This window comes from Sinohyriopsis cumingii, chromosome 10 (genome assembly GCF_028554795.1).
Source record: "Sinohyriopsis cumingii isolate HCF-2022 chromosome 10, ASM2855479v2, whole genome shotgun sequence".
NCBI lineage: Eukaryota > Metazoa > Mollusca > Bivalvia > Unionida > Unionidae > Sinohyriopsis > Sinohyriopsis cumingii.
The window spans coordinates 70,080,546-70,094,821 of record NC_142970.1 but is presented as its reverse complement, the minus strand read 5'-3'; the positions used below and the strand labels follow the sequence as shown (position 1 = coordinate 70,094,821).

The following is a 14,276-nucleotide window of genomic DNA, read 5'->3' as shown; positions in this document are numbered from 1 at the left end:
GCAGTGTACATATGCATAGAACACACAACTCTTATAGTAGTGTACATATGCATAGAACACACAACTCTTATAGCAGTGTACATATGCATAGAACACACATCTTATAGCAGTGTACATATGCATAGAACACACATCTTGTAGCAGTGTACATATGCATAGAACACACAACTCTTATAGCAGTGTATACCTTGATCAGCCACTGCTTAATTTCCCATAAAACATCTTGACAGAACACACATCATGATACATAGATACAACTTCCAATAGTGAAGACCCTGATCTGCTACTGCCTAATTTGTAACAGCATGTATTGCCATGGGTATCATTGTATAATATATATGATGATACACGGATCGTGGTGCAACTTCCACCAGCATTGACCCTGATCTGAGACTGCTTAACTTGTTGCGATGTGTATTGCATCATGTGCCACAATATGATACATAGATCCTGATACAATATTTCACCTTTGTATTGCTAGATTTTTTATATACATTTGAATAAATATAATGTGTATTTCATTATTAAGACTAGCTACAATATGACCAAATTTAAATTCATTATATTAAGACAAAATTATGAAGAAAATTGATAGAATTTTGTAGTTACACCAGTCAATGAATTTCAAAGCGCCAATAAATTTGTAAAATTAATATTTGTTTAAAGTTCTGAGGGAGTATTATTTTTCATATGGTACATTGGTGGTGATATGTTATATTGTATATAAATATGAATATTTCTGATACATATTGCAACATCATTACATCCCTAATAATTTGTTGGTTTATCAAGGTCTACATGGTTTGTTGTAAATGGAACAGACAAAGTCAACAATAATCAGCTTGTATCTTCTGTGAAATAAGGGTATATGCATTTGAGATTTTATCATAGAGCGATTCAAAAGATTTTGCATTTATTTGATGAATACAGGCAAGAGGTTGCCATAGAGCAATTTTTATGTAACAGCTGTTGAGGAAATTCTGTCCAAATTTATGTAATTAGAAATGAATATAAAACTGATTCAAATAAATGTGTTAGTGAAGTCTGAATATCATTATGCTTTTAGTAAGAAACATTTTTTCACAGGTTTATAAAATTAAGTTTATTTCTTCCCCATGGTTTTCATCACCAAATGACAATGCTTGCATCAGCTGTTTCAAATGTGTAAATACTAAAATAAGTCTAAGTGCCAGCATAGTGTGTGTGTGTGTGTGTGTGTGATTTTTCGATTTTTAATGTAGCTTTCAAAAAATTTCAGCATAATGAAGACACAGACAAAAAACATAAACATTATTTTTGTTTCCTAAAATGTAGTGCCAGTACTAAAACTAAATGACCATCCGGATGAAAGAGACTATATCTGTGTTTCATGATTTCTGCATCATGAGATATGATTTCTTTAAGAGTTATGTGTGTTTTTATACACAACGTGGAATTTGGGACCTACTTCAGTTAAGTCATTATCAGTAACACAAATTATACTGCAATTTTTGACCAGGAAGAAAATTAAGTTTATTTGTTTACTCTGGTTATTTTGTCCTTGAGTTTTGAGAACATTGTGGTAGACAGATTGGTCTTCCTAAAAAACTGAATAGTTTATTAATTTTTACATGTCAGGATCTACAAATGGTATTGCTTACTTTAATGGTCTATTTCTTACCTAATGATTTTTGACAAATGCGAAGATTTCCAAGTAACCCACCCCTAGTGTCAGTCCTCCTGACTTTTGGTTCTCTGTCTACTACATTACCTACTCACATTAACATTAGGAAATAACCACTGCTACATCAGAATTCAGCCCTACTTGAAAGATGAAAAACATCTTTCCATCTGTATGGCATAGAAGCAGAGAGGAGTAATTCTTACAGATTAACTCCCCTTTCCACTACTAGGTGACCACCCATGTACTAGATGTTTACCAGTTTAAGCTTTTTGCTCAAACTGTTAACTGTGCCTCCAAGAATCCATCACAATTTATCATAATTTTAGACCATACATCATATTTTTTACAGTGGTACAATAACTCAGAAGTTTGATATGTGTAATGTATACTTTTGTATCTTTTCTGGTGAATTTATTTATACTGATTCATGTTTATTGTCAGTTGTTATTGTCCATGTGATATTGTTTGGTAATGTACCTTCTGGTCACACGTATTCACCCAACTGAATACATTGTATGTTTGTTGCGTGCGCTTGTTTTTTCCCTACCATTTCAGAGATGTCAAGCAAGTAGAAGAAATATAAGCACTATAATATCTCTGACAATAATTACGAGATGCACCTTGCTTACACCAAATGTAGATCATTACACCCAGATGTATGGTCCAATAACTTAAGAAGGCATTAGAAGGGCTGAGAGAAAGAGCACATTTGAAATTGTCCAAACATGAAGTGTTAAGTATTCATTGGAATTAGGAATCGTTGGCAAATTTTATGGGGCATGTGGAGATGACATCCATTCCTCTGACAGAGATTCCCAGAATGGCACGTATTCAATAATTATTTCAGATCACATCGATGCTGTATCGATTTCACATAGGCTGTACTGGAATTAAGGATGATGTACATATAAAAGAGGTCATATCTTAAAGGTTGTTGACAAGCAATTTCTAGAAAACTGGGGCTGTTTTTATCCCAGATTGGCTGCCCACTGGGAAAAACTGCCCACCCCACACAGGCATGTTCTTAGTGTCATAAAATGTGTGATTAGAATCTGATTTTGCCAGATAGCCGCACCTTCAAATTACACATGTGCCATATGCCATCTCAGCTTCTAACCAACAATTCCAGCGTCCAACCAGTCAGTGTATGGTTTGGGCAGGTATAACTCAATCTTTTAGGACTGGTGAACCACATGTCACTCTTCAGTTCTGTTTGCAACAGTAGGCTTTGTCCCACAGGCCACCCTCGAAGGCCAATCAGCCAGATCCATGACATCACAGGTGGTGCCCACTGGCCATTCTAGCCGTAGGCCAGCATACACACGGCTGGATTGTGCTCTGTGTTGGATATGATATTGCCAGTTATAATAGAATATCTGGCAGTTAGGGCCAATCTTATGCATGGTGGTGAGAAAATATCATGACCATATAGAATGATTTGTCCTTGATGCAGAGTACAGGAGGAGGACAAATGTCCTGTTGATGAGGGGGATGACACAGACTTACCTGAACTTTCCGATCTGACAATGGAAAGGACCATGTTTTAACATGTGTTAAGGTGGCAGTTGAAGATATCAAAAGAATTTGCCTCCATCTGATTACCTTTCTCCTCAAGCAGTCAGTGCCCTTTACAAGCAGATCTTGATGAAGATCAACTGTGCTTTAGAACTTCAACACAGTTGGCAAAGATTTCTTAAAGTACCAGGCTTCTGTTGGATATAAACCCCAGTAATTCAAGTCAGTTGCTTGCAACTTTCTCACCCTACTGATATTTTCCGACACTAAGTTTTAAAACTAGAATTTGCTTAGTCTGTTTAACGACACATGATGCTTAAAACTTGAATTTACCTAGTCTAGATAATGATACCAATGCTTACAACTTGGATTTGCCTAGTGTAGAAAACAACACCAATGTTTAAAACTTTAATTTCCTTAGTCTAGATTCTGATGCTGATTCTTAAAACTTGGATTTGCCCAGTCTAGATAATGACACTATTGCCTTTAGCCAATCTGCCCCACCCCATTGTTATAAGGTGAACAGACAGGTGTTAAGTTGGTCAGGATCATTGTGTTGACTTCCACCCAATGTGACATTTCTTGCAATCTTTCACCTAGCTGAGAAGGCAGGGAGGAACCATGCCTGGGAATCAGTATGTCAGATTGTTAAGATAGTCATCAAGAGTAGCTCACCACAGAATGGTTAATACCTTAACAGCTTCTTTCATCCTTGGTTTGATAGATGTTCTTTTGTGATCTTCGTCTCTTAAACTATGCCATACAGCCCCTTATACTCTCTCCCATTTGGTTCTTACATTTTTTTTGGGCTGGGGTTGAATTAATGAGCTGAAAAAGCAGGCATCACATGAATAGCCACTTCTGCTCTCCTTGCAAGACCCTATCACTCAACATCATCAGGGGATATACTAGAAAAGTGATGATCATTGATAGACTTTAAGAATACTACTCAGTAACATTGACAACGCTCTTTTGGCCAGTGAATTATAGGCATCCACATGCCCTTAAGGTATGCATTCAGGATGGGAGGGGGAGAGAAAGCAAAGTTTTTCCTCTCCCAACCCTCCTGCCAACCAACAATAACTTGGTATCTCTACCAGCCACTAGTGACCTCTTACTGGAACCAGACAACGGTTCTGACAGACTTGGATCATCCTATTTACATGAAATGATTGAGTGATTCATATTATTTTGGAGGGGCTTGTCCTGGCCCCTCAACTTTCAGCAAACCTTTCCATTTCATTAGACCCCTTCCTAAGCAATCCCATAAAGGCATACATGTTACAGAAGGAAAGTGAACAGTGCAGGTTTTTATTCCAGACTTTTTTGTTCCCAAAAGTCAATGGGAAATTGCGACTGTTCACAGAATTAGGCAAGCTCATTGAGTTTATTGCAACCCTAAAGTTCAGAATCTTTTAATTCTTGTTATTGCTTCTCCTGAAATGGTTATGTCAGCATGGGGTTTTAAGTAGATGACTTATGATGTTATAATTTGGTCCACAGTGAAACTGGTGCTGATCTATTGTGGTCACAGTAACAGCCATCTTGAAAATCTTGTTAAATGCTACTTCTCCTGAATGAAAAGTAATATTGCCATGGTGTGTTCACCAAAAGACTTCTTATCCTGGTTTTTTTGTTGTCAATGAAAAGGGTGTAGCTTGCACATTTAGTATGGCTACCACAGTGGTAAAACCACATTTAGTATGGCTACCACAGTGGTATTGAAAACCTTATCACTGGTCCTCCTGAATATATGGTCATATCAACATGGGGTTTTATTAGATAACTTCTTATGATGTCTGGTTGGTCCTAAAGGACAATTATGATTTTTAGACCTCCATTATGGCCACTACTCCTGAATAAATGGTTATGTAAGCATGGGATTTTCACTGAAAGACTTTTTATGATGTCTAGTTGGTCATAAATGGAAATTGCGCTACATGTAATTTCATATCCAATATGTCCACTGAAAATATGGAAAATCATTTAAACATGTGGTTTCCACTGGAAGACTTAAGACATGTATGCTGACTTGTTGGTCCTAAATGATGTCATTTTGTTACTAAATGAAAATGATGCCAGTCTGACATTCATAGCTACTGATTTTAAAAATCTTGTTTTTGCTCAAGAATATCAAATATTGTTTCAACACTCAACAGTCAAAAGTAGACATAGTCTTATCTTGAATTCTTGGAAATTATTTTTGGCTAAAAAGGCATCAGTCCCTTGAAGGGATTGTTTAATTCCCCATTCCCATGGCATCAGTCCCTTGAAGGGACTGCTTAATTCCTCTTTCCCATGAAGTAAAATTATGCATGGACATACTGTTTTCATTTGGTGCTTAGTAATGCCACCTAGTACCATGAAAATTTAAATCTTTTCCAATATTTAATTATTCTAATCTGCTGTTTGACATTTAAGTAATAATACAAATTATAATGGTACCACAAGCAGCAGGGGGGGCGAATCCTACAAAATACTTTTCCGAGACACCCCTTTCACTGAAACTTTTCCCGATAGAAGCGTTATTTCCATGAAATAACACTTTTATTCAGAAAACGAGACAAAAAAAAATGTCCTTGAAAATGCTTTGTATTTCCGCTGATATAACGCGAGTTACTTCAATAAATCCGACTCGTATCCGACATAATTTCCACGGTGAGGTATCATCGAAAAATCAGGTGTAGTTTGCGCCCCCCTGCTGCTCTACGAAGACGAAGATTTCCAAGGAAACATTTTTATGTTAACCATACAGTGTATCAAGTCCGATACGGTATCTTGTTCTGGGATCGTGTAAATTTATTGTCACAAATCCATGCGGGGTTCTTTGAGCGCGACTAAAGAAATTCTTAAACTTATTAATATCCATATCGCCGCTACACCAGGTTTGATGAATATTTCTCAGCGTGTGAACATCAACTCCATTAAACACCGCAAGAAGATTACAGTTATCCCTGATTACTTTTGGTATTTGTGTATAACGTTGAGTAACATAAATGACATCGGTGTTTTTATGACGACCCCGTGAAAATATTCTTGCAGGATTTTTTTGCTTGTCCAGCATCACATCATCATACACTACTAGGTTATTTATTTCCCCGTCGAGGTCTTCCACGGACGGAGCTTCTTCAATATCAGTTATAAATTCAACAACATCCTCGCCGTCTTCACTCAGCGCTTTTGCACTCTCATTAAAATCTTTTATAACATCATAACAACGTTGATCATCCACAGACGGAGCTATCAAGTATAGTTTGTCCCATTTCATCCACTTCATTATCATGTTCAGTAGCAGTTGCGTTTTACCTGAACCGGATGGCCCAATTATAATCGCGCGGATAGAGTTTGGTAGCACTGAATTATGCTTAACTGGCTCCTTTCTTCGCGTCGCAGAAAAATCTGTAATTTCCATTTGTATATAAAGAATAATAATTATGGATCTATATTGTGTGAAGTGTAAGGCACGAACCCCTACAAACGACATAACAACCATTACAACAAAAAATAACAGACAAGCACTTTCTGGTAAGTGTGTGCAATGTGGCACAAAAAAATTTAGATTTCAAAAAAAAAGCCTGACAAAGTCAGCGGAGGTGACATCGCAGCAACCCTCGGACGACTTCCAGGTACCCCTTGGGCTAAATATCCCGGAGAAAAGCATCTCCCAGGATACAATTACTGCGGTCCAGGGACACGACTAGATATCAGACTTGATGAACAATCTAAACCAAAACCGGGAGAGTATCCGATAAACGCTATCGACGCAGCGTGTCACATACATGATGTTGCTTATCGAAGTAAAGATCTACAAGACAGGCATATCGCGGATGTGAAATTAATTCATGCACTAAGCTCCATAAAAAATAAATCATTTAAGGAGTCACTCGCTAATTGGTTAGTAAGATCAGCGATGAAATCTAAATTAGCATTAGGCGCTGGATAATTAATAACAATGGAAGCGATTTATTATTCCCCAATCGGATACTGGAGAGGTAACTCAGCAATTAATAAACTCGCCAACGCGGCATCAGTAACACGCAAGGTTGCCAAAAAATGGCTGTCAAAACAAGCAATATGGCAAATCTACTTACCACCACCTCGACAAATCAACTTTGCACATTTTGATGTTAGTACCCCCAATGAAGTTCATCAGGCTGACATACTATTCCTGCCTCATGATACTGTCCGTAGAAAAACATACAAATACGCGCTAACAGTAGTTGATGTTGCTAGTAGATACAAAGAAGCAGAACCGTTAGCGACTAAAACAGCCGCTGAAGTTGCCTCTGCGTTTAAACGAATTTATCAGCGAGGACCTCTAAGCTGGCCCCGATTATTACAAGTTGATCCTGGCAAGGAATTTCAGGGCGCGGTGTCATCACTGACAAAGCAGCATAACGTTACCATACGACGAGGACATACTGAAATTCATCGGGATCAGGCAATTGTTGAGCGATTTAATAGAACACTCGCTGAGAGATTATTCGGATACCAGTACGCGAGGGAATTCATTTACGATACGAGATCTCGTGAATGGGTTGCAAGACTGCCAAACGTGATAGCCGCGCTGAATAATGAAATTACCAGAACAACAAACATGAGACCTGTAAATGCAATCACAAAAAAATATATACCCCGCGTCAGTGAACGCGTTTCAACGCAGCCAACGACGCTAGCGTCCCCACTGCTGGGTAATGTCACCGTTAGGTATTTATACGAACCAGGCGAACTAGAAGGAGGAAAAAAAAGAGCAACCGATCCCACATGGAGTGTTACCACACACAAGATATCCAGCATAACCAGATCAACTGGGAGAAACGCAATCTACAGATTAGATTCGACTGCTCCTCAGCGTGGATTCACACGCGAGCAACTTCAGGTGATTCCCACGGATACACAATTACCACCTCGATCACTTAAATAACTGCAGCAACACCTCTGCGTCGATTACACTCAAGACAGGTCAGCATTACATTTTCACGCGTATGACCGAGATTGCTGTCTATTCTATCCACGGTAAATTGTCTTGGGTCGTTTTTCGGATACTGCCACAGCAATAAACAATTACAACTCGCACAGTGATTATTCTGACGCTCACGTAACGACAACACAGCGTTGATATCCAGGTTAAACTCTCTATTATTTTTCTTGTCGCTTTGTCGGTAACTGTCTAATTTTTTTCTTATTTGATCTTTTTGCGTTAACTCAACAACGGCTGACTTCGTTGACGTATCTAATACAATTCTTCGTAACTGAGCCATCTTTCTTACTCTGGACACGGCTAAATAAACTAAATTTGACCATTCGATGCGGTCATCAACGATCCAAACAGTTGTATCAGAAATAGTTAATCCTTGTGCTGAATGAATCGTCATAGCATATCCTAGTGTCCACGGTGATTTATTTATTGCTAATGCATCTTCGACCGCATCGACGTTAACTGTTACTATATCATTCAATACTAAATTTTGTTTCTCTGGTTTTCCGGGAATATCAACATCAATATTCTGCAATCGTGTATCATCTGGTCTATAACATAACGGCACTTCCAACGTTGGAAATTTTTGCCGCTGTAACTGAAATAGTCGCCGCTGAAGTGTATCTCTGACTGATTTTCTACTTGCAACAATTAAATCATCTGGTTTCCACGCCGTTAAAAAGTTATCAAATGAAGTCTCTGGAATTATTTCACGCATTATTTCACATTGGACTTTATTGGTTTGTAGCCTAATTAGTTTTTTAAACTCCTTTAATGTGTCATCAAGCGCTCTGATGTCATCACGCATTTCCTCGTAATAATCAACAAACCCTCTCAACCATTCGTGGGGAGATTCGCCGACAAATGGTGGTGGTTGACCATGATCGCCGCACATCACAACTGCGGTATTTTTCGTTAACAACCACGTCAGGAACCGTTGTAATGTATCCAGCGGCACAGTGTCTATTTCATCCCAGATGATTTTTTCCGGGATATACTTCGTTCCCATTCGTGTAGGAGTCCATGTACCGCCGCTGTATTTGAAAAAGCCGTGATAGGTGCAGGCCTTTACTCCGCGTTGTATCATTTCTCTGGCAAGTCTGTGTGTTGGTGTTAGCACGACCAAATCAGAACCGCGGAATAGTTCGATTGCACGAGTTGTCTTACCACAGCCTCCAGGTCCGTTCAAATAAACTGTTCTGTGTCTAGCAATTGGATCGTACACAGAAGGCAACGACAAAGTTGTCCACGACAAGGTTGTTGATTTACGATATTCATCTTTAATTTCAACATCAGCTGATTCACAGTACGCGTGCAACTCTTCCTTTTTTACTCGCCATGTTCCCCATTGATCATCCGATGTTGGTAAATCTAACGCTGTTAAATCGTCTTCGTTAATATAAAACGAATCTGTTGCAACCCTTACCGCGAAGGGAACTCTATTCACCATCGACAATAAATTTATAGAAACATAAGCCAGCATAGAGGATCTCAAATGAGTGTACTGAGCTGAATCACCGTCGATATAACTAACAACTGTTCCTAATCGTTTTCCAGGCATCCCCGGCAATGATATTATTATATCCTCGCGGCTACAAAATGTATCTTTCGCAGTAGTATCAGCGATAATGAAATTTAATTCTTCTTCATCCATAATTAATCGACTGTGATGTCGTTTATGATCATATGCTCCACCTTGAGTAAATTTACCTATCAATCTTCGGCCGAGATCTTTACAGTTGCGCTCATCATGTTTATACGCCAGTGTGCGTAATTCTTCTTCAGACGCTGTAGGATAATTTAATTTTAAGTCAGAATAACACGCAGTATCAGTTGGAGTTGGTAACCAAACTGAGGTTTGTTTTGAGTAACAAATAATCCCCTCACTGACAACAACAGATGTTAGTATTGTTTTGTCAACCATAAACCGCAACAACGGAAACGGCACCCACTTCCTTTCGTGGAAATGTCTGCCAAACCAAGCATAATTAATAGGATGTAACCGTGTTGCAAATTCGAACGATTCCACGCGAGCAAATCCAGTCAGGTCAAAATCAGGTAAAGGTCCGTTAATAGCTACTCTTGTCATTAAATTTGTGGGATGTCCAAATCGTTTAAAGTATTCAGCGCATTCGCCATAGCCAAGAAAACTTCCTGGATAGCACGCAATCATATCCACCGATACCATATTATCACTAACAAATACACTATTCCATAAACCGCCGTGTCCGTATTCGATGCAACTCTGCTGAACATTCTCGAGAAAACTCTTCATGGTTGGTTTCCAATTATTTTTTTGTCGTGCTATATGTGCGGCAACACTTGGAACAGTAAAACAATTAGTTAGTAATTGATCAACTTGCTCAGTTGAATATTTTTCTGTGAGCGCTTTCATTTCATTTTGTAACTCCGCAGTTCTATATATTTCTCCGTTCGGGGTCACGAACTGGTCATAATCACCAACTTCAGAACTTCTAAACAACCATACCGATACCGGATCGGTTTTACTCATTTGATAAATACAATCAAACATACCCGCGGAATAATACCTTATAACACGATCGCGTGGAAATATTTTAACTGATTCCGTCCAGGCGTGGCTGTTATGATCAATAATTGTTATTGAAGCTCCACTACGGTTGTATTTCGATTTATACAATTCCTCGCCTGTTAGCGATAATACCGTTATAGGAAATCTTAATAATTTTTCTAGCGCGGCAACATCCTTAATTGTGGCCCCTGTATCTTTGACTCGATTAGCCCATGTTGTTATTTTATTTTTTCTGATCTCAGTTAGACCATTTCCACGTGCTGCGTTTTTAAAATGTTCCATTACTCGCTCAGCTACACAATTTAACATTACTGATGTTTTCATTGGCGTGAGTTTATCTACACTTGGTTTCTTTATCGGATATATTCCGTAAACGACTGCAGTTACTGGATACGATCTGGCGTAATACGGTATATCAACCCCCGTCAACATTCCTGGTCTAGAATTATTGCTCAACAAAATAGTTTTCCTTTTAATGTCAAGGATAGGATCATTTTTATCACGGATAATCCACGTGTCATCGTCGTTTTCGTTGACCACTTTGATAATAAATTTTATCTGTATGAAATATCTTCTATCGTCGAGATACCCAATTATGTTACGCGCGATTGTATCGTTCATGGTAGCATCAATGATAACGCTCGCGTCGGGGATAATTTTATATGTCGACCACACATGTGCGGCACCATCACGACGAAACTCTTCTTTGGCGTTCTTGATAACACCAAGCAACCCCTTTAACTCTCTTCGTCGTGGATCAGCGGTTAACCGGTCAAGATCGAATCGAGAACCTGCGGGTTTTATTCTGGATAGTCTTTCAAAACTCATTATTATAATTAAGACAAGTATTTAAATAGACAAAAATATTATATATAATGAACGGAAACTCAAAGAGTTTCTCTGGAAATGCAAAGCATTTCTCATGCAAGTGGATCAAACTAAATTCATCAGCGCCGTGTAACAGACGTTGCAGAGGCGAATACTGTGGACAACATGCTCAACAGGTCCGCGGCGGGAGTCTAGGACCGATACCGTGTATCAGATGCGGCATTGGAGTACGAGGAAAAACGCAATTATGTTCAGCGTGTGGTGGAAAACGCTATCGAGAACTAAAACGGTATTATGATAAAAAATATCCAGCCTCGAACACTCTCTCGGAGCGTGATTACATAAATAAGTTTTCAGACAAATTATGAATTAGACAAATGATTTGCTTATAGTATAATGAATCAAGAATTTGTTCCACATCCAACTATTCCAAATTATGAGGCAAACCGAGATGGCATAGTACGACACTGCACGCGAAGACGACCAGTTGGTGGAGTTGATAATGCTGGTTATTTAAGATTTACTGTTACCAAAGGGAGGTATTTATGTCATCGTTTCGTCTATGAATGTTTCTTTGGAGTGATCCCTAAGGGGTTTGTCATTGATCACATTAACGGTAACATACTTGATAACTCTATAAACAATCTTCGCGTGGTCACTCAGAGCAAGAACTGCCTACTGGGTAACACAGGGCGTTGTAAAACAGTTGCAAGAAGAGCTATTAAATCTATAAACGCAATTACAGGTGAAGAAATAATATTTCAATCAATAAACGCCGCCAGTAGGTATTTCGGTATTTGTCCACCTTCTGTACAGCATGTCGCAGATGGGATCCACAAAACAGCATTTTCCAAGAAGCTCAAACAGAAGATTTCATTCTGTTATATAACTCCTATCATTGACACAAACAACGATATAATATAAGACCAAGAAAAAAAAATCCTAACAAAGGACTCATGAAGAGTACCCCGGTTGAAACACAAAGTGTTTCCAGTGATAACCGCGTATCTATGTGTGTGTTTTTGTTATCGTTGGAAACTCAAAGAGTTTCTCGTGCTAGCATAGCTCAGTAAAGCATTTCTCTGGAAGTCCAAGGGACTTCTCATGCATTTAAAAATATGAAAATATATAATAATATGAATCACGAAAACATAAATACCATACTTGTTGAAATTAAAGAATTACAACAGCGAGGTTTTAATATTTTACTAGACACTGAAACAATTATGTCAGATTTTGAATCCCTGAATGAGCTATCACGGTTGGGGAAGAACAATCTCCCTGCGTGTTATAGGTTCATTAAAAATATACAGAATCACGTTTACAAATCACTTGCGTCGATAACGTCCAATCAGGTATCTGAATTTATTCCACTGTGCCACGCAGTTGAGAAGATTCGTCTTGGATTGTCATCCGAGTATGAGACTCGAAAATTAATTAACACCAGGGTGAGACTGTTAAAAGGGTATATAAAGAATCTAGAAAACGCTAACACTTCCGAAAACTCTTCGAGTTCTGAAAACTCTTCAAGTTCTGACACGGAAATGCCTAGTGTTTCTGACTCCGGAAACGCATAGCGTTTCCACGAAGTGTAAGTGAAGTAGAAACCTTTTCGTGGAAACGCTTTGTACATTTTCACGGTAAAAAAAAATTGTATTATTTTTTTTTTGCCTTGAGAAACGCTAGCGTGAGACACTTTCAGTGTCAGAAACTCAAAGAGTTTTCGGAAGTGTTAGCGTTTCCCATGCTATGCATTTCCATCTAGGATCCGCCTAAGTGTTTTAACATCTATACAAGAATGAGAATAGTTCATAATCTGATTTTTATCAGCGTAGACGACAATGACATCTTCGCGCGCCAACTGTGCTTGTTGTGACGGCGTCAACAGAAAATCATCAACGCCATACTTGTCAACGACGATAGCAAACCGTTGGTGTGACTGTTGATCCGCAAATACGGTTTTTATTGCCGTGTGAAGAATTTGCTTATCATGAATATGAACTCGCACGTGGATGTATTCGTGTGTGAAAACGCTATGCGTTTCTGGAACTCTTTGAGTTTCCATATACGAAACTGCTCTTTTTTAATTGTGAAACTCAAAGAGTTTTCGGAAGTGTTAGCGTTTCTAGGATTTCACCAGTAAGTTCACGGAGACAGTCTCGCCACGCAGGTCCAACAAATTTCCCCGTTGGTCGACGAGTTTGAAATTTATCGTTGACAACCACCGGTTATGACACCGCAGATAGACCGGATTGATTGGTTCTTGCACAATCAGAAAACCAGGGGGGTCTTTTGGTGTGAACGTATACAGGATAAACCCCTGTTGTGCCGTCGTAGTATCTGATGCGCTGTAACTGCCATCGATGACGTCACATACAAGATTGACCGCAATAACATCTGTGATATTTACGATCCCGGGTGAGATGTGTCTGCCATCGGATGCTGTACTGTTGTCGTGTCTTAAAATAACAGGTTGTGGTCTTGTTCGCGTGTACGCGGCAAGAATATCTTCGAAAGATTCCGCGATGAGATCAGAGACTGATTTTCTCAGCGTGTGCGCGTTATATCCAGGAAGTTTAAAATCTGGAATATCCTTCACGGGAATACCAAATCGGTTTGCAAACTCCGATCTTTTTCGGTTTCCATAATCATCCTTGAGATTCAGTAGATGCTGAATTATTTTTTGATTTATAATTTCCATCGCGGATGCGAGTTTGTTTAGTTTTTCTATGGCTGTGATA

The 14,276-nt window shown here is 38.8% G+C and overlaps 1 protein-coding gene across 1 annotated transcript in view; it reads left to right on the top strand.

Moving 5' to 3' along the window:
* Window positions 1-14,276, top strand: part of LOC149790358 (uncharacterized) — an 82,310-nt gene that overhangs the window by 9,102 nt on the left and 58,932 nt on the right. The gene's annotated exons all lie outside the window — the stretch shown is intronic.